Source organism: Rhinatrema bivittatum, chromosome 1 (genome assembly GCF_901001135.1).
Source record: "Rhinatrema bivittatum chromosome 1, aRhiBiv1.1, whole genome shotgun sequence".
NCBI classification, from domain to species: domain Eukaryota; kingdom Metazoa; phylum Chordata; class Amphibia; order Gymnophiona; family Rhinatrematidae; genus Rhinatrema; species Rhinatrema bivittatum.
In genome coordinates, this window is record NC_042615.1 from 714,613,916 (window position 1) to 714,639,188 (window position 25,273).

The 25,273-nt window shown below is 45.5% G+C and overlaps 1 long non-coding RNA gene across 1 annotated transcript in view; it reads left to right on the forward strand.

The window, feature by feature from the left end:
* LOC115082078 overlaps positions 1–2,075 on the forward strand; it is a 41,623-nt gene extending 39,548 nt beyond the window's left edge. Inside the window, exon 4 of the long non-coding RNA XR_003854068.1 lies at positions 1,598–2,075. This is a non-coding gene — a long non-coding RNA (uncharacterized LOC115082078). The remainder of the gene's footprint in view (positions 1–1,597) is intronic.
* The last annotated feature ends 23,198 nt before the right edge of the window (positions 2,076–25,273 follow it).

Consider the following 25,273-nt stretch of genomic DNA (forward strand, 5'->3'; position numbering starts at 1 on the left):
GGGAGTCACTTCCAAGGTAAAGAGGGTGGAGCGATGGGTGAGAAGAGGCACAAATGTAACAGTTACTCCTCATTTCCCTGCCTATCCATCCTGCCTTCCCTTGGACAGATTCCCGATATTGACCTCGGCTTTTTTCCTGAACTTCTCTTGTACGCTGCCTGCCACTGACCACTGCCTGACTACTTGAATGTTGCCTTCCTTGACCTAAGCTTGTCTTCAACTTTGCCTGCATGCCCCAGCTTCAGCTACGTATTTTCAGATCATCAGTGGAGTCTCCCTCTTAAGACCTGCCAGTCCCGGCACCCAAAGGCTCATCTCAAGGGGAACATGGGCTGGTATACGTGAAGCTCCAGTTGGGCCTCTGCCTCTTTCGACTCTGCCAGCTGATGGTGTCGACCTGCAGGGCTCCACCCTGCAGGTTGTGCCATCTCCATCTCGGTCCAAGGATCCATGCCTACAACAAACTACAAATCTCAGAATTCCAAGGGAAGTTTAGGACAATGGGGTTCTAGGCATGGGCATTCTAAGAGAAGAGTGAGTGGAAATCTCATGGCTTACTTTAAAATGCCAACCAGGAAGAAGAAGTGAGGAGAGGGGAAGAGGAGAGTGAGGCAGGATGAAATGTCTCTCTGTGTTGCAGATATGAGAAATATTTTTCCTATTGACTGTATTCTGCTGGAATTTTTCCTTATTTCTACCTGTAAGTGAATTTTCTTTGGGTGGTCTTTTGTGCTGTACTGGACCTTAGCTTTTCTGGTTCTCAGCCTCTTGCTCTAACTACTAGGATAGTTACTCAACCAGTCTCTCAGATTTACTTTTAGTGTTCTTCCTAATATTGGCATTGGGTATTTCCTTTTGGAGCTCATATATATACAGTTAACATGTTTAGGTGAGCTTGGAAGTTCTTTTTAATCAGACCTGGGACGCCAAAGATTATTGGTGTTATTTCTGTATCCTTTTTGCCATGTTTTCCTTGTCTGATTGCATCTCATAGTAGCTAATAATCTTCTGCTCTTTCACCAGTGAAGCAGCTCTGGTGAGATATGTAGAGCTGAGTGATGAATACATGGGTTGGTTTTTTTTTGTTATATCAAATATTTGAATGGCTGGATATGTGTGTATACAGTAGCTGCTAGCATCAAATAAAGTGCTGTCTTTTGCAATTCATCCACGTGTCACAGTATAGCTGCAGTGTCTTTTTCATGCATTTGAGAGTGATTAAAATGCTGATTGTCCATCAGTATGCCATCCTTGTTGCATTTATACAGTGGAAAGTTTTGGTCCTTTGTGTTTTGTGGGTGGGGTTTCATTTGCCATTCAGTATTCTGCATTAACACAACTTCCTTGAAAGTAATTGCTAGCCTCCTTTTCCCTCTTTAGCAAATGGTCAGATATGATTAGCTATAATGTTGAAAAAGATAAACGTTATGATTTCTGATCTTCTTCAGTTCATCTTTTTTTTTGTTGTTGTTCTGTTTCATGCCTCAGCCATTTCCATTGTCTGTGAGTTTTTTTCTGCTTCAGTGTTTAAGATGTCTGTTGAAATTGGTTTGGAAGGGGTTTAAGTATCTGTTATGCTCTTTCTCTTCTTTTTCAGTCATACAATGACATTACTGCTCCTGTGGCTGCAAGAGCTGCAGGAATCAGAGAAGCCACAGAGGCTACCAAGCCACCATACAAGCAGCTGCAACCATGGAAGCAAGGAGTGGCCCGGTCACCATCTACTCCTCCCACCATTCACTCGGCCTGCTGGAACGCACCTGAGGGTGTAGTTTTATTTGGAATTTTGTTTTGTAATAAAAGCGACATTCTTGTTATATTGCATTGTTTAGATAGAAATCATCCTTTCCAGAGTGATCATGGATGCACACTGTTTAGAACAGATTGTTAATCAGTATTAGTGGTCTATAAGGTCGGCACAATAAACAATTTCTAGTGTGCGGTGCCATAGTAACATAGTAAATGATAGCAGAGATGAACTAATAGAGACACTCTGTCTGCCTGGCTGTTCTCCTCTACATTGTTCTAGTAAGAACAGTATATATCCCAGCTGTCAGCTGTAATAAACCTTGAATGCTTGCAGGATATCACTCTTTATTGAAATCAGTTGTATTGTTTTCTCTCTTACACCCTGTACTATTCTGGGTATTTCCCCATACTTAAACCAGCACCCAGCCTCACACCCCATCTTATTAGTAGTATCATCATTATGAGGACGATGTTCAAAGATATTTAGATAAAGTTATCTGGCTAAATGCTAAATTTTAAATATCCCTGGTACTTACCCGGCTAAAATTTTGACAAATAATTAAGGGGCATTTTGGGGGATGTTCCAGGGTGGTGTTAAATTAGCCGATTGACTTGGCTAACCCAAAGCATGCCTGAGAGCTCACTCTAAGGTTACCCTGCCTCATGTGGCTGGATAACTTTAGCCTTAACCGGCTTCATTCAAAACACTGTATCCAGTTAAGAGATCATTGGCCTTAACAAAAAAAACAGACTCAAGCAGGCCTAGTGTGGCCTGAATCAACTCCTCCCCCATTCACTGTTAAAAAAAAAAAAAGTGTTATGCTGGGCCGACCCCCACCTCCAATCCCCTCCACCTTTGTTTTTAAAAAGATAATTTGGTGGTACATCCCCTCACCACCCTATGTCCCTTCCCATGTTAGCAACGTCTTCCACGGATGATCCTTCGGCTCCATCTCTCCTCCTCCCCCGCCTTCCCCCACCCTAAACTTCTCACCCACCAGGTGCCTCATAAAACCCCTCTGTCTGTGCAATAATCGCATTACGCTATGATCCCGGTGCCTTCCAATGGTGCACCCATAGACACAAAACGAGAGAAAATCTAAATTTAGTGAAGAACACCCCCTCCCCCCCCCCAAAGTTTCTTCTAGCAGTAACACTGTTAGCTTACGCGTCCAACGTTGCTGTGAGCACTTTCAGGGCGATCTAAGAAATGTGCGCAGAAAACGGGCACTCAGTGTCGAGCGCCCGCTTTCCTAACGAGCACCCAGCCACCTCCCCTGGGCGCGCGACCAAATATTTAAATGAGGGGTTGCGCTGAAAAGGAGGTGCTAGGGACAAATGTGCGTCGGGCATCAAGCGCACAGGAGAGGCGGCTGTCAAGCATGCTTGGGAAAACGGACGCTCAATCTACTGGCATATGCACGCACAAGATTCATGGCCTGGACCATGTTTCTTATGTGTGTATTGGATGTCCAGAATTTTTTTTTTCAAAGACTTTTTTTTTTTTTAATTAAATAAATACTGCTTTATTTGGTTCCTCCTACTTAGTAGCGCTACGATATTATTAGGAGGAATCATAGAAAGCAGGATTTTTCTTTTTTTTTTTGCAATGCACCCTTGAGCCTGGCATACCTTTTCGCCAGCTCTGGACTGGCGTAAAATTTGCCGCGTTGCAAGGCTGCATTGGCCATGCGGAAAATTTATTGGATTGCGGGGATTAGCTAATAGCCTCATTTATGAATTTCCATGTGATGAGCGCTATTGGCTATGTGGTGTTTTGGCCACGCTAATCCCCATATTGGATCGGGGGTTATGGACGTGCATCCAATCGCATGTTAAGCCGTGTGCAGCGGCTAGGGCATGATATTGGATCGGCCTGAATGTTGGAAGTTGCCGGGATAACAGTGTAATGCAATCTCTCCGCAGACAGGATTTTAAAAGGTACTGGGTGGGTGGGAGGTTTATATTGGGGGGTTAGGGGTTTGGAGGGGAGGGAGGGAGAGAGAGAAGTGGGTATCCAGTAGAAGACTTTGCTAGCTAGGGGACGGGACAGAGGAAGGGGGAGGCCAGCGCCACTGGATGGAATACTTTTTTCTTTAAAAATATGCATGGAGGGTGGGGGGCCTGGCATAACATTTTTTTCTTTAGCACTGGGTGGGTAGATCTGATTTGTTAAGTTTAAAGTTATCCAGCTAAAGGTAGCCGGATAACTTTAATGAGGGATATTCAGCAGGACATTTATTCCCACTGAATATCCAGGATAACTTATCCGGCTAACATTATTTATTTATTTATTTATTTATAGGCCTTTATATACTGGTATTAGTGGGGGACATCATACCAGTTTACATTTGAACATTTAGGCTTGGAAAATACATATTAACAGGGAGTTGGCAACTGGGAGGGGGGTAACAAGATACAGTATGGAAATATAGATTAAAAAACAAAACAACTAGAAAACATTAACATAAGGCACGTAATAATCACATTGTGAGGGGCTTTGGGGCTGACAGATGGGAGAAACTATTCTGGATAAGCTCGTTTAAATAACCAGGTTTTTAGATACTTTTTAAATTTAATCATGCATGGTTCAAGACGCAGGTTGGGAGGCAGGGAGTTCCAGAGGGCGGGACCAGCAATTGAGAAGACACAGTCGCATGTGGAGGAAAGATAGGCTATTTTCAGTGAGGGTACAAGTAGGGTGCCTTTGTTTGCAGTTCTGGTGGGTCGGGTGGAGTGGGGAGCGTTGAAAGGAATGTCTAACCATTTGGAGTTGTGGGCATGAATAGATCTGTGTACTATGGTCAATGTCTTGTAGTGAATGCGGGAGGGGATGGGGAGCCAATGGAGGTCTCTAAGGATGGGGATGATATGTTCATGTTTACGGGTATTTGCGATAAGTCTTGCTGTGGCGTTTTCAAGCATTTGTAGAAGTTTTATTGTAGAGTAGGGGAGCCCTAGGAAGAGTGCATTACAGTAGTCCAGTTTGGGAAGTATGGTGGCTTGGATCACTGTACGAAAGTCTTGGTTGTATAGTAGTGGTCTGAGCTTTTTAAGTACATTGAGTTTGAAGAAACCTGCTTTGAGAATGGAGTTTACGTAGTTTTTCATGTTTAGTTGATGATCAAGGAGAACTCCTAGGTCCCTTACAGATGGTTGTGCTGTGGGAAGGTTGAGCTTCAGATCAATAGTTAGGGGGGTGGGGGGGGAGGCCTGGGAGGAGATAACCAGGAGTTCAGTTTTATTTGTATTGAGAGCAAGATGGAGGTTGGTGAGCAGGGAGTTGATGGCCGCAAGGCAGCTTTCCCAGTGCTTTAAGGCGTCAGAGATGGAGTTGTGGATGGGGATGATTATCTGGACATCATCAGCGTAGAGATAGAATTTTAGTTTAAGATCGGTGAGAAGTTGGCAGAGCGGGGTGATATAGACATTAAAGAGGGTGGATGAAAGTGATTAACCTTGTGGGACTCCTTGATGCAAGGTGTGGGGGGTGGATGTGGTGTTGCCAATTTTAACAGAGAACTTCCTGTTTGATAGGAAGGATTTGTACCAGGCGAGTGCTAGGCCTGTGATGCCAATGTTTTCTAAACGGGTCAGGAGGTGTTGATGGCTGATGGTGTCGAAGGCTGCTGAGATATCGAGAAGCGAGGAGGTAGCTGTGTCCTTGACCCATGCCTCTGAGGAGGTGGTCAGATAGAGAGAGGAGTAGCGATTCCATGTTAAAGTGTTTTCGGAAGCCGAATTGAGAGGCATGGAGGATAGCATGATTTTCGAGGAAGTCCATGAGTTGTGAATTAACAACTCTTTCCATTAGCTTGGCAATGAAAGGGAGGTTAGAGATTGGGCAAAAATTGGCAGGATCTTTCGGGTCCAAAGAGGGTTTCTTTAGGAGGGGTTTGACTACCGCATGCTTGAGTGAGTCTGGGACAGATCCCTGGGCAAGAGAGCAGTTGATAAGATCTGCTATAGCTCGGGCTATGGAGTTAGGGATGGCTAGAAGGGCTTTAGAGGGGATGGTGTCGTTGGGGTGGGAGGAAGGATTGAGTTTTCTGAGGATGTTTTCAACTTCTTTGGAGGAAGTGAAGTCAAGGGTAGTCATTGTGGGTTGGGAGGGTGTAGGGATGGAGGGTAGGGTGGGGGGGTACAGTCAGTGGGATGGGGGAATCTTGAAAGGAGGTTAGAGATTTTACTCTGGAAGTAATAGGCAAGTTCTTCACATTTGGATGCTGAGTCAGTCAGGTAACGTGGGAGGGATAGGTGTGGTGAGGCTTGAGACGTAGGAGAAAAGCACTTTGGGGTTGAATCTGAAACTGTGGATTTTTCTGGCGTAGAAATCTTGTTTGTGTTTTTGGGTTGAGAGTCTGTAGCTGTGTAGAGCAGTTTTGTAGATGGAGGAGTGTTGTGGAGTTGGGTCCTTGCGCCATTTTCTCTCCTTTTGCCTGAGATTGTTTTTTAGTGTCTTTAGCTCTGGAGAGTACCTTGTCTTTGTAGGTTTCGAGGTGGTACATTAGCTGGATAAGTTATCCATTCAAGACTTTTTTGAATGTTGGCTTCTGTTTATATAGCACATTTCAGACAGCGAGACCTGATGAATAGTCCCTATCCCATCTTTCATCCTCATTGTCTTTTACCCAACCTTTCCATCCTGTTCTTCAGAATGCCTCTGTACCTGTCCCAAGCACACTTAAATTCTCTCATAGTACTGGTTTCCGCTCTCTCTGTTGACAAGTTATTCCACGCATTTACCACCTTTTCAGTAAAATATTTCTTCATATTTCCTCTGAGCCACCTCCATCGTGATACTTTGTCCTTGAATTTATTTTTCTATGGAAAACTGCATCTTCTTGGACTTTACTGAAGCGGGCGAACTACTTGAATATTTCTGTCATGCCCCTTTCCCTTCATTCTGCCAGCAAGTGCATTTTTAGTGTCTTGTGTCTCTCTGTGTGATTTGTTAGAGGCCCTGTATCATGTCGGTTGCCCTTCTCTGAACTGTTTCCATCCTTTCAATGTCTTATATGGATACGGTCTCCAGAAGTGAACACAGAACTGAAGGTGGGAGTCTCAATACTGACCCATATAAGAGCAATATTACCTCCTTTCTCCTGCTGATGATAGCTCTGCTTGCTCACCCAAGAATGCTGTTAGCTATCCCTGTTACTTTATTACACTGACTGAGTACCTTCAGGCCATCTGAGATGATTACTCCTAGGTCTCCTTCCTGTTTATCAGTGGCCAGATCTTATTCTCCTAATTGATAAGTAATTATTTTTGTATTCCAGATGCGCGATTTTCCACTTGTATGCATTGAAGCAGAGTTTCTTAAACCTCTTTCATGTTTCCAATTTTTTCCTCTTTCATATTTCCACCCCTCCCACAGAGTACACCCTTTTCCAAATTGTTGTCTAATCTGCAAACAAGCTTATTTCCCTTCAAGTGTCTCTACAATGTCACTAAAAAAGATATTGAACAGTATTAGCCATAGCATTAAACCCCGAGGTACTCCATTGGTCATTTTACCTTCATCAGAATGGTTTCCATTGCCACCACTCTGAATTATGTTGCTCAATCAGTTCCTTGCTCAATTAACAGCTTCCTGTCCAACTCCCATACCATATAGTTGCTTATTGTTCTTTTATGTGGAACTCTTGACAGAGCTTGCTTGAAATCCAGACATGCAATATTCACTGCATCTCCTAATTTACCTCATTAAAGAACCCAATCACATTTGTCTGACAGGATCTTCCCTTTGTGAAACTATGTGATCTGTGGTCCTATAATCAACTTGTTTTAAGGTGCTGTACTATCTTTTTCTTCAGTAGTTTTTCCTTAGCTTTGCCCATTACTGATGGATCTGTAATGGCTTGACTCCTCCTTGTTCTCACTTTGATTGAATGGGACTGTACTTGCTTTCCTCCAGTCTCTAGAACCTCACCTGTTTCCAAAGACAAGTTGAATAAATCTATACTTGAGATCTTTCAGTATCCTGCATTATATTCTATTGGGTTCCATATTATTATCTACTCTCATTTATATAAGAACTTCCTCCTCTGTAAATGGGTTTGCCATTTCACAATTATTTGTGACATTTCCTGTTTTAGGTAGTCTTCCCCTTGTTCTCTAACTACTGGCAAGTGATCTCTTTTACGATTTCTATCTTCTGCTAGTTTCCTTTCTCTCTAGCCATACATTCTCTCTTTATTCTAACTATTGCCCTTACGATTTTTTGCCTATCCCTTATGTATCTAAAAAAGGTTTTAGCTCCTCCTTCTACTGACTTGACAATTCTCTCCATTGTTTGGGCCTACACTTGTTTAACTGCCCTCCATATCTCTTTTTCATTAGAATTCCTCCTGTCTTCTCTGCCTTTTCAATTTTATTAGAATTTCTGAATTCTAATCAATTTGCTTTTATCATTTCTGCTACCTCTTTAAAGAAGCATATCAGTCTGTTTTTCTCTTCCCTGTTTGAGCTGTGATGTATAAGTTCTTGAAGATTTGACAGTGAATTTGTAAGTGAAGTGTATATGTGATATGATAGAGGATTGTGAGTGCAATGCGTGTATAGGGCTTTCTAGTGTTATCTGTAGTCAGTGTGGGAGGGTCATACTTGCTAATGTAGCTGAGCAATATGCCATTTTTGTATTTATTCTCTGATAGCTCTATAGTAATGCAAATACACAGTTGAATGGGATGTGCAATATGTGTTTGAGATGAGATGTTGATATTTTAAAAAGTTTACATGCATGTAGAAAGTGTGTGGAGTATAACTGTGATTATGTGAGGTATGACTAAATAAGTGTAAGAGAAAGGAGTAAAGATGTAAAAGACAAGTTAAACAAAATTCAGAGTAGGTTAAGAAAGGGTATGCAAATTGTGCAAAAGTTGTTTTTTTTTCTACAGATGGTTTTTCCAGTTTAATAAGCATTTAATAAAAGGGCCATTTTCAGCTGCTGGACAGCTGGCCAATGTTAGCCAGATAAACTTATCTGCCTGATTCACTAAGGCTTTTCTCCCATTCCATGTCTATGGGAAAAGATATTGATGAATCAAGCCCTTAGTTGGGATATTCCGTGCACGCAGTGACATGCAGTGAAATTTGCAGTAGGGAATTCAGTAAATGCTTCCCATAGTATAATCATCTTCTCTTTCCTCCCCCACCATCCCCTGATATAATCACCTTCCCTCTCGCAATCCCCTTTCCTCGCCTTAATCACCTTTCTTCCTTCCCTTCCCTCTCCCCCCACCTTTCTGGCATAGTCACCATCCTTCCTACCCTCCCTCTCCCCCATCTTCCTACCCTCCCTCTCCCCCATCTTCCTAGCATAATCACCTTCTCTCCTTCCTCTCATTGTCCTCCTCCCCTTCCTGGCAAAATCACCTTCCCTTTCTTCTCTTTCCCATGCTCTGGCATAATCACTTTCTTCACTCCCCCTCCATCCCCCTTCCCAGCTCCCTAACATAAATTACTTTACCTTCACTATCCCCCACCCCCCCCAGCATAATCACCTTCCCTACACCTACCCCTGTGGTCTAATCACTTTCCTTTCCCTCTCCTCCTGGTATAATCACCTTCCATTTTCTCTCCAGGCCACACCCTCGCATAATCAATTTCCCTCCTTACATTCCCTCTCCCTCGACAGCTCCCTAGCATAAATTACTTTCTCTTCACTATCCCCCACCTCACTCCCTAGCATAATCATGTTCCATCTTCCTATCGCCCTGATCTAACCATGTTCCCTTCTCTCTCCCCCTGCCTTTACGGCATAACGAACATCACTCTGCTTTCCCCCACTCCCTGGCATAATTATCTGAGTCTCAATCCTTTCTCTCTCCCTCTCCTCTACTAATCCTCAACAATTTCATCCTTGTTTCAATCCCCTCCCCACTCCAGCAATCTTATTTATTCTAAACCAAAACAGGACCCCACCCCTACGTCCCAACCTGAGCAGCATTCAGTTCTTGACCATCCGCTGGACTAGTCAACTTACTGGAGAGACAGTGACACTGATGCAGAAAATTCTACCAGCCCAAGCCCTGGGGCCTGATGCTGATCCTCTTGCTACCAACTGCACTGCTACCTCTTGCTGCCTGTTGCCATGCTCCCACTCACAGTCTTGCTGGCCAGCTGTTGCAAGATGGCACCGCACAGCTCCCAAGCAAGGTCCCATGAATGGTGGGGACCTGCACTCCTGGCGCTGGCAACTTAACCAACAGCACAGCATGGAGTAGAAGGTGGGACCTTACAGTTGTGCTGCTGCTGCTGTCACTGTCAATGTCCATTAATAATGAGCCTGGACTCATCCACCAATACTGCTACCTTCCACTGGCCCTGCAGTGATGAGGCTTCCATCTCCCCTTTCCCATTAGCCCACTGTGTTTGACAATCAGAAGTGCAGGCTGCTGCTTCCATTAGCTAAGAAGGAACTGTGACTGAAAACAGATGCCAAAAAAAAAAAAAAAAAGGAAGTTGATTAAGGCTAGGGATTCACTGAATTCCTTGAAGGCCCTGAATGCATGCCATTGGCGGGATGCCTGCTCCACAGAATATACCCAGCTATCTAAACGTTAGCCAAATATGTTTATCCGGCTAATTTTAGACTACTCTCTGGCACTCCTAAAGTTATTTGGATACTTTTCTGGATAGTACTAAAAATCTGCGTTATCCAGCTAATTCAGCAGGATAATGCCGATCTGCCCCAGAACATCTCAGACTGTTCCTGACATAGCTTTAAACACTTAGCCGGCCTTGTCTGGGAAACGTATCTGGACAAACCGCTTTAAACTTTTTGTAGTGGTTTTATTTGATTAATTTCAAGAGCGCCTTTTTACTGCTTGTTTTCCTATTTGCCCCAAGTATGAAAAGAAAAGTTTTCACAGGGTAAAATTTCCTCCCATAGGAAGTAATGGAATTTGTTGCCAGAGAAGATAGCTGGGTTTACAGAAAGGTTTGGACAAGTTTCTGGAGGACAGGTCCATTAATAATTAATAGCCAGACAGACTTGGGCATCCCTATTTCTTACCTTTGGAGTGAGCAACATAGAATGGACTTTCTTATTAGGATATGACATGCACTTCTAAGTGACCTAGACTGGCCACTGTCAGGGACAGGTTGCTGGGCTCGATGGGCCATTGGTTTGACCCTGCATGGGACCTCTTATGTGCCCACCTTTTTTTTTTTTTTTTTGCTATCTCCTGAATTCTTCCTCTTTCAACAATTGTTCTTCAGTAAAATCTAAATATTTCTCACTATTTGCCCTCCAAAATTCAAAATGATTCGGGAAGAATCAAGCCTTTATTATAATGCCTGTCAACCCCCTTCAAATGTACTCCACTGTTCGCAAAAATGCAGTAAATAAATATCTCAGTATTTCCACATATGCATTTGGGGTGATGCTCATGCTAAAAGGCTCATATACACTAGTATCTGGGCCACACATGAGCACCGCGTATTTTAAAAGCTGCAAATTATGCACACATATATATGTGACATCATCTTATACCATCAATGTTTGCTGTAGCCCATTAGTAAGCTAGATAATGAGACCTCATATATACTATGGCAGGGTACTAGTGGATTAGTCCCTGAATGCCAATAGTTCAATAATGCGGTGATAAATTCTGCATACACCGTCACAAAATTATAATCATAGGTCTCACAGAACGATCGGAGTACCGGCAACGTGTTGTCAGTTACTGGAAATTATAGACAGTAGAAAGGATAAACACTTATCGTAGCTTATATGTGGTTGCAGTCAGGGACTGGCGTATTGGCCCGACATGGCTCGTGTTTCTGGGGAACCTTCTTCAGGGGCCGCAGTGTGCCAGTGCTGCAATACAATGAGTCAAAGTTAACTCATCTCATGTTCAAGACAATCGCAGTATATGCTGTTAGATGCCATAAACTTACTATTTTCCAGACTGCCCGCTTTTTCTGCTACTTGGCTGCAGCGTTGTTTCGGCAGCAGGATCCGCCATTTTAAATTACTAATTATATACCTACCGCTGTGGGCGGGATCAGGTAGCAATGACGTCAAACCAATTAGCTAAAACAGGAAACTAAATGAGTGAAACCCATTCAACAGAGTCATTGAGACCGAGAGGTGTTACGGACATTAAGGTGAAAATCCACCACTGTTCACGGAGGTTGAGGATTTGTTTAATATCACCTCCACGTGGACTGGGTAAAATCTGTTCAAGGATGGCATCTAACAGCATATACTGCGATTGTCTTGAACATGAGATGAGTTAACTTTGACTCATTGTATTGCAGCACTGGCACACTGCGGCCCCTGAAGAAGGTTCCCCAGAAACACGAGCCGTGTCGGGCCAATACGCCAGTCCCTGACTGCAACCACATATAAGCTACGATAAGTGTTTATCCTTTCTACTGTCTATAATTTCCAGTAACTGACAACACGTTGCCGGTACTCCGATCGTTCTGTGAGACCTATGATTATAATTTTGTGACGGTGTATGCAGAATTTATCACCGCATTATTGAACTATTGGCATTCAGGGACTAATCCACTAGTACCCTGCCATAGTATATATGAGGTCTCATTATCTAGCTTACTAATGGGCTACAGCAAACATTGATGGTATAAGATGATGTTACTTTGAAGAATTGTCATAGATTGCATCATACATTCAACAGTCCTTATTTAGATTAGTGTCACATATATATGTGGGCATGAGTAAAAAAAAAAAAAGGGGGCAGAGTTAGGGTGTTTTGCAGCATTCCGGACAGGCCCCACAGTTACGCATGTAAATCTGTATTTTAAATCAGACAGCTGAAGCGCCCAGCAGTTTATTAGTGGCTTATATTTACTGCTGGTCCTGATGAGGAGTAAGTCTGCAGAAATCTATAGGCTTAACACGACAGGGCGAAGGGTCTAGATCAACTGGGGGGGGGGGGGGGAGAGCAGAACCAGAGAGGTCTGGATGACCTCAAGATAGATTGGGCAAACTGGTGAACTAATTGGTAAAACTGGGAATGTCCTTACACAAGCATGTTTTAAAATCCGCTTACCTGAGCACGTTAAGTCCAAAGGAAGATGCACGAAGTACCTTTGCTCGAGTAATCGCTTAAAATTAGGAGCTCACAAATGCACAGTAGGGGTATTTTAAATTATATGCGCACAACTGCGCATGCGATTTTAAACTCCAGTGTATGTCCATACGCACATGTATGGGCGCCCACGCGCTTGTTTTAAAGTTATCGTCTCATGGCACGGATGCCATTCAAACCTGTTATTTGTCATGAAACCTGATCTGAGGCACATAGCTCCAGAGCATCTCCAGGAGGATAAGGGTGATTCTTGTTCCACTAGCTACTGTCCACTGCCTGTGAGCATTTAACTCTTCTGCCCGCAGGGACCGCATTGCTTGGCACTCTATCAGTGTCTGAACTTTCTGCAGTGTTTGTGAAAATGCTCAAATTGAAAGAATCTGCTGTGTCAGTGAATACGAAGGATGGAGCACCAGCAAGAAAAAAAAAATGCTGCTCAATTTTTGAAAAGCAGCTAATAGAAATTGTAGAGGCCAATTTGCTAATATTGGATACCAAAGTTAAAGCTGAGGTTTAGCTTTCATTCTTTAGAATACTTATTTGCCCGTTGCTAGACTCTGTTTCCTCTCCTTTTGGTTATGTTCTTAGGATTTCTTTAGTTTTGTTCTACTTCATTTTATAGTAATAAGAGCTGCCAAAACTGAACAAGAGCCAACCACCTACCCCCTAACAAAAGGAATACCTTAATAATTTTTAAGGGGCTAGGAACACCTTAACTGGTTTCATAAAGAAATGCACCTGGCCATAGGCTTGGCTCAACGTACTTCGGTATAATCATACACCAATGAAATGGTATCCAACTTTTCAATTTCCTTTTTTTTTTTTTAAATTTTATATGCACTTGAAAACTTTTTCTTAAAAAGTATGTCTCTTAATATTGTTGCTTCCCATTTAAAGTAATCAGCCAACTTGCCAATTATTTCAATTTCAAACTACTCCAAGACACTTATCTTAGCGTCACTGTGTTATCATTGCACGATATCTATGTAATGGAGAGAATACTTATTGAAGGCTAGAAACCTGTCCAAAACTGCCAGCGTTTCGACAAAGAAAATGTTTGCTTCAGGGGCTAGAGAGCTTTTCCAACAGGTATTTCATTCAAGCATGGCCGTGCATGCCAAGTCTTGGGAAATAGTACTAATGCAGTTAGTGAACAAAATGATTAGGGGAGGATTCATTCATGTCCAGCCCCTCCACTTGAGGGTGCTGGAATGGACGTCCCAGTGAGAGGTTTTATAGCAGAGCCCTGCCGAGGATTCTGGGGGCAGTATAATTTTGCAGTTCAGGAGGAAAGTTGTAGTTTTGCCTCAGTTGTAGTTTTGGCCTAACTGGGGACCTCGGATCCATCCTGCCTGGGATCTTTCATGACGGGTCAAGGGCTCCACCTCTGTACTCTTTTCCCAAGGTGCAGAGTAGTTGTCCTGGGAATATTTTGGCTTTTGGGCTTTTAGGTGGGAGGAACCTTGCTGGACACCTGGGCCTTTCCTGGATTCAGGGAACGGGGAACACTGTGTTTGGGATGCCCAGGGATAAGGAAAATTTGCCCTTGAGGTGATGACCCATTGCATGGGGCAACTCCGCTGTTATTTCATTTTAGGGGAAGCAGAAGTTATTTTCGAAGACCTGGTAGGAAGTGTTTTCTGCCCATCCTTCTATCAATCCATGGACCTGTGAAGTTGCAGTTCCAGCTTGGATCCCTCCCAGAAGGGATCCCCATTGAACTAAAAGAAGGAAAAAACTATTAACTGTGAGAAAGAACCTAGTTACAATTTGAAGGACATCCATTCAGAGTCTTCAGCCCCAGGGGAGAGAGACAGTTTACTCTCTGCTTAAGGACAGGATTTTTGGCCACCTTGGAAGAGCTTATCTTGATCAGCTTAAAGGTTACTTTGCCCACCAGGACCTCCTCCTCACCTAATTCAGGAGGGTGGACAGATCCCTTACCTGTTGAAAGATTCCTGCACAGATAGAACTGAGCATTGTAACCAAGGAAGGAAAGACTGTGGTGCTGGAAACATGTTTATTGCACCATTTGCAATTAATTTATCAGTAAAGACTTTAATTTTGGACATTATTCCAATATGTCCAGCGTCTTTATTTTGACATTCATCATTCACAGAGAAAAGAGATTACCCCTCTCCCAGAAGGATGTCAGCCACCCTGCACTGGACCCTGAAAGAACACCTTTCCCCTCAACCAAAAGGATCCACACCTTGGGGAAGGGGCAACAGAGGAGAACTAGTAAGGGTTCCTGCCCCAAAGAACTTAGAAATTCTTTTATGGCCCCACCCATGCAGGACATGCATGCCAGGGTGGGGTTAACCTGTATCTACCTCCCGATGTAAATGATCTATTCAGGCCACTGGAGCTATTTCAGCCTAGGTCTAAAACCCAGCTGAAAAAGATCTAGAAGATTCATTTTATCCAACAGCTCCTGAAGCTTAAGTCCCACCACTTGCTCAATTACCTTACCCAGAAATGAGAAATTAGTATAAATGATGTTAAGGGTATAATACTTGGAACAGGTTCTGTGGTTCTACTAGGCAGTGATCAATCAGGAGTTATAGTGGACCAGGGAGAGAAACATAAGGTTGACCAGACCTTTCTGTGGATGGATAACCCTCTAAGGCAACAAAGATTGCAAATTTATGCAAGAAAACCACCATTAAACTCCTATTAGTGAGTCCAGACAACTTTAGTAGATGTTGTTTCAAAATTTGTCTATTTTATTTACAGAGGAAAAGTATTTACAATACCAGTTTACAAAAAACTTCACACTAAATGCACATCTTTCTCATTCTTTGAGACAGCGGTGACAAGAGAAAACAAGCTAGTTCCTTCAGGTATATTTTTCTGTAAAGCCATGCCAGCTTGAAATAGAAACTTGAAAGCACTTCATGGCTAACTATAGCTATGGATTGAGCACTTGCTTCCATTAGTTGGCTAGTTCATTTTCTTGAAAATCCCAGAAAGGTTAAGATATTCTAGCTAAAGGATCCTGGCTTTCATTCTCACTTAAAAAAAAAAAAGAAAGAAAATTAGATTGCTCTGACAGTAAGAAAGTGTAAAATGTTGATTCCAAATTACCTGAATCAATTGCTAATAAGTGGGTTAAGACAAAATGATAAAAATAATATATTTAGATGTCTATATACAAATGCTAGGCTAAAAAACAAGACAGGGGAGTTAGATTGTATGGCACAAGATGAAGATATTAACCTTATAGGCATCTCAGAGACCTGGTAGAAAAAGGACAACCAATGGGACACAGCAATACTAGGATACAAAATATCAAAAAGACACAGCAGATAATGGCTTGGCACCATATGTTAAGGATTTCATAAAGTCAAGTAGGATAAAGATTCCTACAGGAAACTAACTACACTCTGGAATCTCTTATGAATTGAAATTCCATGTGTGACCAGGAGGAGTATAGCAATGGGGATTTACTACCATCCACCTGACCTGGACAGTGAATCAGATTATGAAATGCTAAGATATTAGATGGGCTACTAAATATGAAAACACAAAAATAATGGATTTCAATTACACCAGTATTGATTAGGTGAATGTCTCATCAGGACATGTCAGGGAAGATAAATTTCTAGATACCATAAATAATTTCTTCATAAAGCAACTGATCCTAGAACTGGCAAGAAGGAATGCTATTTTAGATCTAGTTCTCATTAGAATGCAGGATCTGGTGCAAAGAATAATGTTGGTAGAACCACTTGGCAATAGTGATCAAAATGCAATCAAAGTTGAGATAATCACTGTAGGAAAAATAATAAATATAACTACTATAATGACATATAACTTCGGTATATAAAAAATCCAAAATAAATAAAATAAAATAAATAAAAAGGGAGACCATGATGAGAAGAGAAAACTAGTTAAACAGAAATTAAAAAGAGCCGTTATAAGATTAAAAGTCTGTATGATGCATGAATGTTGCACTGGGAGTGGACCCTTGGCCAGGTGCAGGGTTGGTAAGGCCCTCCGGTCGGACCCGGAGAGCGCCTGCCACCAGGAGGCGGAGCACAGAAGGAGACAGAGGCTAGCTGGAGCATCTCCAATAGCAACCAGGGGTTCCCTCAGGTCAAGCCCTTGGTTACCTGGGCCACCTGGTCTTAGGTGGGCCTTGCAGGATCTCCTAGAGAGGAAGCACAGGGGAGTGCCCACCACGAACAAGGGTGCACAGTAGATGTCCAAACAAGAATGTCCATAGGTCACAAGAGGCCAGAACAGAGAGTCCGAGTGGATAGCGAGGATCAAAGCTAGAGTATCAGTCCAGAATTATCAGCCGAAGCAGGGGTCAGTACTTGTAGTCAATCTGGAAGTAGTCACGTCAGGCAGAGGTCAAGTTCCAAGCAGCAGTCAGGAGTAGTCAGTGGACAGGCAGAGGCTGGTTCCAGGCAGCGATCAGGAGTAGTCGGAGAACAGGCAGAGGTCAGATCCAGGCAGCAATCAGGAGTAGTCAGAGAATAGGCAGAGGTCAGGTCTGGGCAGCAATCAGGCGTAGTCAGAAGCAAGCAAAGGTCAGTACCATGAGATCAGTCCAAAGGGTACTACCAGGAATGGAGAGATGAAGGAACAGGAGACACTGGAACAGAAGACACAGGAGACGCTGGAACAGGCAAACTAGAGAACACCAGAGTGTACGATCCAATTGCTAAGGCAAGGAAGTGGTGTCTGACCACTTCTTTATATCTTCCTAGCAATCAGGGCACGCTGTAGAGCTGGGACCCGCCCTTGGCCCTTTAAGAGGCCGGGCAGTCCGCACGCGCATGCCTAGGGGCAGGGCCGATGCCAGGGAGACGCAAAGCCCCGCCGTGAGGCCTGGTGAGCAGTGGAAGGCCCGGCGGTCGCTGCTGCGGGATGCCGAGGCCGAGCAGAGCTGGCAGCAGCAGCGGGGGAGGATGACCCGGGACACGTCGGAGCAGGGATGAGGTGAGCAGGCCCAGGCGCAGGCCGAGCATGGACGGGAAATGTAACAGTACCCCCCTCTAGACCTCCCCCTCCTCGGTCGTGGCTTGTCTGGATGAGCCTGGTGGAAATCCCGCAACAAGTTTTTATCCCAAGAGTTTTCTTTGGCCCCAAATCCCTCCCAGGCAAGGAGATATTCCCAACGGCCTCGATGCCAACGGCCGTCAAGGACATCTCTTACCTGGAGAATAGCATCAGGTTCAGCGGAGACTTGCGGTGGAGCTGGTGGACGTCTGGTGGGCCACGACAGTATCAGAGTTTTAAGGAGGGACACATGAAATATGTTGTGGATGCCCATGTTGTGAGATAGCTGTGACTGATAAGTTACTGCTCCTATGCACCTGAGGATCGGGAATGGCCCGATGTATTTGGGGGCCAATCGTTGGGATGGAAGGCGTAGTTTGATGTGTTTGGTGCTCAACCAAACTTTCTGGCCGAGTTGGAACAAGGGTGCGGTGCGATGATGAGTGTCCATAAATCGTTTGGCTCATTCGGCTGCATCAGTTAGTCTCTCCTTGACTTGATTCCATAACCGATGTGTTGTCTGTGCTGTGGACTGAGGCGCGGGCGAGGGTACTGAAAGTGGCAGGCGTGACTGGTGGCCAAAGACCACTGAGAAGGGTAAGATATCAGTGGCAGAGGCGACGTGAGTCTTGTGGGATAACCCAGCCCATGGCAAGAGGTCAGCCCAGTTATCCTGTTGATCGTTGATGTAGGATCTCAGGAATGTCTTCAGTGAGCAGTTTGTCCTCTCTGTTTGGCCGTTCGCTTGAGAGTGATAGGCCGACGTCAGGTTCAGGGTAATATCAAACTTTTTACACAAGGATTTCCAGTATTTGGCAGCGAATTGTGCTCCATGATCAGAAACGATCTTTCTGGGTAAACCATGTAAATGGAATACATTGTTTAGGAAGAGTTTTGCCAACTCAGAAGCCGAGGGAAGGCTCTGTAGTGGAACAAAGTGGCCCATTTTGGAAAAGTGGTTGATAATAACCCAGATGACTGTGTTGCCCTTTGACGGGGGCAGATCAACGATGAAGTCAGTTGAGATGCTTGACCAGAGTTCGGTGGGAGCCAGAAGAGGTTGGAGGAATCCCCAAGGATGGCCAGTTTGGAGGCTTCTGCTGTGCATAGATGGGGCAGGAGTCTACATAACTGTGGGAGTCCTTGACCATGCTGGGCCACCAGTAATGTCTTCTTAACATCTCAAGGGTCCGAGCCCGGCCAGGATGGCAGGCCAACTTTGAGTCGTGAGCCCAGTGGAGGATGTGCTCCCGGAGATGGTGTGGGACCACTATCTTCCCAGCTGGTACTGTGTTGGTAACTACGAGGGTTATACAAGCTGGATTGATGATGTGCCTAGAATTTTCAGGCATATCTTCTGGCTTGAAAGAGCAAGAGAGGGCATCCGCTTGGGTGTTTTTTGCTGCTGGACGGTAGCGGAGTTCAAAGTTAAAACATTCAAAGAACAGTGCCCAGCGGGCCTGTCTGGGGTTCAATAGTTGGGCTTCCTTTAAGCGTTCAAGGTTTTTGTGGTCTGTAAAGATCGTGAATTTATGCTGTGCTCCTTCTAACCAGGGGCGCCATTCTTGAAGAGCCAATTTTACAGCTAAGAGTGTTGCGCCTGTCAGTCGCAGATGGCTGTGCCCTCTCTGTCTCACCTCTTTTCTTTCTCTTTCCTCTCCTCTGGGCAATATGGCTGCCTCTGCCTCTCTCCGCCGACCTCTCCGGTGTTCCCGGACCGGCATGGGTGATTGCGTTCGCCATTCTTACACTGAGGTCACTTAGGGCATGCACGCGTGTGCCGCCCTCTCTTTTGAATACATCATGGCAGGAACCTCAGGGGCGTCCCCACCGCATGACGTCATTACCTCTGGGTACACAGCCTCCGATCTCCAATCCAGTTATGAGTTAGCAAGGATTCCGCTCCAGCTAATTTCGACTTCCTTCAGAGACACCTGCTCTGAGTTCTCGCTCCTACAAACCCTCCAGGGTTATGCTGGCTACACTAGGGCATTTAAGGTGCCCGCTCCTCGGGGGCCTTATTCGCTCCTACCTACCCTCTGGGGTTTCACTGTTCCAGCAAGGACGCTCAAAGCACCACTCCTTGGGGGTCTTGCTTCGCTCCTATCTACTCTCCAGATTTCCCAGCTCATCAGGATCCTAGGTACCCGCTCCCCGGGGCCTTGCACTCGCCTGCCTTCCTCCTGGTTTAACCTGCATCTACAGAGGATATCTTGGCTCCGGCGCTCCGGGCCTTGCATCATCTCTACCTCCGATCTGCGGAGGCCATCTCTCCTGCAGCTACCAGCCGTGAATACCTTCTCTCTTCAGTGTCTCTGCCTTGTCTTACCACAAAATAGATTCTCAGCGTACCCCGCTCCGCGGACCACTACCGGATCTACTGTCGCTGACTATGTCATCTGTAACTGGGGTCTCGGCCTATCCCGCTCCACAGGCCACTATCGGACCCTTCACTTCCAGCTTCTGGTGAGACCTTCTCTGCACTTGATACAACTCAGTGCCTGGGCTGAACTTAATCATCAGAGACCTACTCCACTGGCTGAGGAACACAGCCCGCTCCTCGGGCCTTGCCAACTGCTGTATAATAAAGCTTCAATTCTCTCTGTAGTCATTACTAAAGGGTCAGCCTATTGCTGTATTTTCCCCACAGGGCCCCTCTCCATGGGAGGAGTCATCAATACAGCAACCAAGGTCCACAAGCATGTCAATCGTACAACAAAGAATTCATGGTCCCAATTGTGTAGTTTTGCTCTGCGGGGGGAAATTTGTGGGAGTAGAAGGAGCAGGGTACTAAGACCCCCTTGGAGGAGTATTGGCTCAGGACCGCCCCAGCTCCAATGGCGGAAGCATCAACTTCGATGTCGAAGGGGCGGTTAGAATCTGGGTGACGTATACAGGGTCCGGAGTAGAAGGCCTCTTTCAAGGCGTGGAAGGCAGATTTCACCTTGGAGCTCCAAACTTGAAGATTACTACCTTTCCTAGTCATGGCCGTGAGTGGAGCAGCTAGCATGGAGAAGTTAGCAATGAAGTTCCTGTAATAATTTGTAAATCCAAGGAATCTTTGTAAGGCACGGAGGCCTTCTGGCTGGGGCCAATCTCGAATTACTTGGAGTTTCTCAGGGTCCATGGTGAAACCACGATTGGAGATAATGTAGCCCAGAAATGGAAGACGAGTCTATTCGAAGATACACTTCTCTCATTTTGAATAGAGACGATTGTCTGTGATGTGTTGGAGGACTGTTTGAACATGTGAGCAGGTCTTTGGAAAAGATCAGTATATCATCTAGAAATACCACGACAAATGAATATAGTAGGTCCAGGAAGATCTCATTCATCAAACGCTGAAGGACCGCAGAGGCATTACAAAGTCCGAAAGGCATTACTACGTACTCGTAGTGACCGTCCCTAGTATTGAAAGCGGTCTTCCAGATATCCTCTGGCTGGATCCGTACCAGATTGCATGCCCCTCGTAAATCTAACTTTGTAAAGATCTGAGCTCCTTGTAGGCAATCAAAGAGTTCTCTAATGAGTGGCAGAATCACAGCGTTTAACCCACGGTAGTCAATGCAAGGACGTAAACTGCCATCCTTCTTCTTCACGAAGAAGAATCTGGCTCCTGTCGGGGAATTGGAGGGTTTTATGAAACTATTATTCAGGTTCTCCTTAATGTACTCAGACATTGTCTGAGTTTCTGGCAGTGAGAGAGGATAGGTTCTGCCCTTGGGCGGTTCTGGCACTGGGGTCACCACTGAATCAGCTGCAGGGATTGCCAGTCGAAGTGGGGTCTGTGATTCTGGAGCCAAGGAAGTCCTAGGATTATCGGATGCATAGAACGCTTTAATGTTACGGTCCCGGGCAGTGCCCCGGGACCTCCACTTACCACGCAGTCCGGTCCGGCCGCAGGAGACCTTCGTCGGCCGCCCAGGCCTGGAACACACCCTACTGCGGAGCTCCCCATGAGAGGGAGATGCCATCAACGGCCCATGGCTGGCCCTGCCCCCTAGGCGCGCATGCGCGCTGGGGCTCTGCATTTAAAGGGGCCAGTGCAGGAATCGCAGGACAGCCCTCCTGGTGACATCAGATGCTGCCTGGTTATTTAAAACCCGGCAGCCACAGCTGTACCTCGCCTTGCACGAGGTTCTCTCAGTTTCCCTGAGTTGCTAGTTGCTGCGGTGAATCCTGATCGTCCCTCAGTCTTCTGGCTCCTGACCTGGCTTGTTCTCGACTACGTCTTCAGCTTCCGCCCTTGGCTCTGGTTCGTCTTCTGACTTCTGGCTCCTGATTTGGCTTCGTCTTTTGAGTACGTCTTCAGCTTCCGCTCCTGGTTTTGATATTGACTTCTGACTCCTGGCTTCCGACCCAGCTCCGTCCTGCGACTCTGTCTTCAGCTTCTGCCTCTGGCTTTGGTTTGGAACTCTGACTTCTGGCTTCTGATCCAGCTTCGCTCCTGGACTCTGATTTCGGCTTCTTCCACCACCTCAGGTATCCAGTACTTGCTGGCCCAAAGGATTCTCCTAAGTCCCAGCGGCTCCGGCTCTCACGGGCTCCTCCCGGGGGAGTTGCAGGCTTCCGAGGGTGAAGACTCATCCAGCATCCTGGGTCCAGCCATCCTCTTCGCCCACTTCTCCAGACGCTGCCCGGATCCTTGGCTGCATAGGATCCCGCCTAAGTCCAAGAGGCCCGAGTTCCTACGGGCTCCTCCTGGAGGGACCTCGGGCTTCCAGTGGTGAAGTCTCCTCCAGCGTCTCTTCAGAGCCGCCTCCCGGCTGTGACGCTTCCTGTGGGTACCCACAATATTCCATCTACTGTCCCAGCCGGCTCAAGGGTCCACAACCGTAACATTTAAGACGTACAGGGAGATCTCCTCTTCATGGAGGGTTCCCAAGGAGAGGCAGAAGGCTACGGTGCGAAGAGTAATGCATCTGGGGAAGTGCTCTCCCTGGATTGATGCGATGTAGAGAGGTACTTCCAGAGGTTGAAGAGGGATCTGGAGTACTGTGACGATATCGTCCAGAATGAAATTGCCACTCGCCCCAGTGTCCATGAGTGCGGTTGTGGCAAAGGAGCATGATTCCCTAGAGAGGGACACAGGAAGTAATAATTGGGGGCCAGTAATAGTAGGGCCCAAGCTTGGGACCCCCGCCAGGCTCAGGCTCTGCAGTTTCCCGGACGAACGGGGCAGGATTGCAGGAGATGTCCGGAACCACCACAGTACAGGCAAAGGCCTTGCTTCTTGCAATGAAGGCTCTCTTCAGGAGACAAGCGCCCGAGATTGATCTGCATCGGCTCCTCTGGTGATGGAGGAGATGCCGGTAAGGCCTTCAACTGGGGACCCGTAGCATGAGCTGGGTATGAGGCAGGCGGCCGAGAGACCTTTACTTCCTGATGTCGCAGACATAGGCAATGGTCAATCTTGCCAACCAGGGAAATCAGGTCATCAAGAGATGTGGGAATCTCACTAGCGGCCAGCTCGTCCTTGAAGGCAGGAGACAAGCCGTCCAGATAGATTACCTGTAGGCAGTCCTCTTGCCACCCCAGTTCTGTGGCTAGTGTCCTGAATTCTACTGTGAATTCGGTGAGCGAATGCAAGCCTTGACGGAGGTGGAGAAGCTGGTGACCCGCAACTGCCTGTCTGCCAGGGTCCTCGAAGGTCCGCTTGAAAGCGGAGAGGAACTGGGAGAGATGACGAAGGATCTCATCGGAATGCTCCCAAAGTGGGGAAGCCCATGCGAGGTCCTTCCCTTCAAGGCGTGAGAGGATGAAGGTAATCTTGGTGGTCTCACTTGAAAACAATGCAGGCTGCAGTGCGAATTGCATAAGGCACTGATTGATGAAGTCTCGGCAGAGACGCAGATCCCCATTGAAACAGGGTGGAGCTGGAAGGGCCAGTGATGCCCGTGGAAGCGGGGCTGGAGCCCAACCGCCTGAATTGGCCATAACAGAATCCTGTAGTTGAGACCGTAGTCTCGCCATGGATGAAGCTTTTAGGGTTCGCTGTTGTTCTCAGACATGAACGGCTAGGCCAGGGATAGCCTGCAAGGCGTGAGACTCCAGAGTCCATAGCCTTGGCAACCTGTTGCGCTGGGAGTAGACCCTTGGCCTGGTGCAGGATTGCTACCGCCCTCCGGTCGGACCCGGAGAGCACCTGTCACCAGGTTGCGGAACACAGGAGACAGAGGCTAGCTGGAGCTTCACCAATAGCAATCCGCGGTTCCCTCAGGTTGAGCCCTTGGTTACCTAGGCTGCCTGGTCTTAGGTGGGCCTCGCAGGATCTGCTAGAGAGGAAGCGCAGGGGAGTGCCCACCATGAACAAGGGTGCGTGGTTGATGTCCAAACAAGAATGTCCAGAGGTCACAGGAGGCAGAAGAGCACATAACCTACTGGTCCTGAGTCCATCTGGCTACACGCTAGGAAACAAAGGCTAAAAAAATTTTTTTTGAGATTGGTAATATGGTAATATGGATTTCTTATATTTTTGTATTTTGCTTTCTTCAGTATTCCACTGTGCAGAGTCTGGTTTCTCAAGCTTTTTATTTCAGTTTTGTCTGCATGTTTCTGTTTCTAATTTGTAGTTCCTTGTTTCTGTATTAGGTAAAGGTCAGTCTGTGTTCTGCCTGTGTGTGACTGAGGTGCAATATTTCTGCTAGCTTGTAGTTTCTCTGTTGAAGTCCAGCTTGTTCAGATATTCCAGTAGGTGATATATTAATGTTCTAGTGCCTGGTGTAGTATTTGTATTACTATTTTTTCATAAGGTTACTTTTATCTGAGTCCTGACAGTCAATGCTGTGACTGAATGGTATGGGAAGGTTCTAGATGTCTCTTTTTTTACAGGAGTTTATGTTACTTCACAAAATGTTTAGCATTGGAGGGATATTTTTTGATGGGGTAACACCAGAATTTGAATATTTTTTTGTTCATGTTGGTTGTAATGTGAATTGTCCTAGCTCTGCTCTGCACATGTTTTGATGATTAATGCTATTTTATTGTAGTTATGATAGTTTCTGGCTTTCTGCAAAGAGGATTCACGAAATAATACACTGATTTTTGATTTATTACATGATTGATCAGATGTTTATTTTCTTTGCTTTTTACATGATATACCTGTGCATTTATAAACTGCAATTAATATAAAATAAATTAATACAGATTAATAAGGAATTTTTAATGCTGGTATGTGCTTGAAATAATTGAAGTAAAATGTTTTAAAGTTTCATACATGAAGCATAATGGCTGTTGCAAACTACTTAGAAAGCCATTGTAGGGTGCAGTATATGGCATCATTTATCAATAAGAATAGAACTAGTAGGTCTCAGACTTGCATGCCTACAGCCCACCCACGTTAACCTTGTGCTCATCCAAAAAAATCAGTTCTGGCTAGGTCACTGCATCCAAGTCAGTTTCTTCCATGACTGCCTCTAGATCCAGGCCTTTTCCTATACTATGAG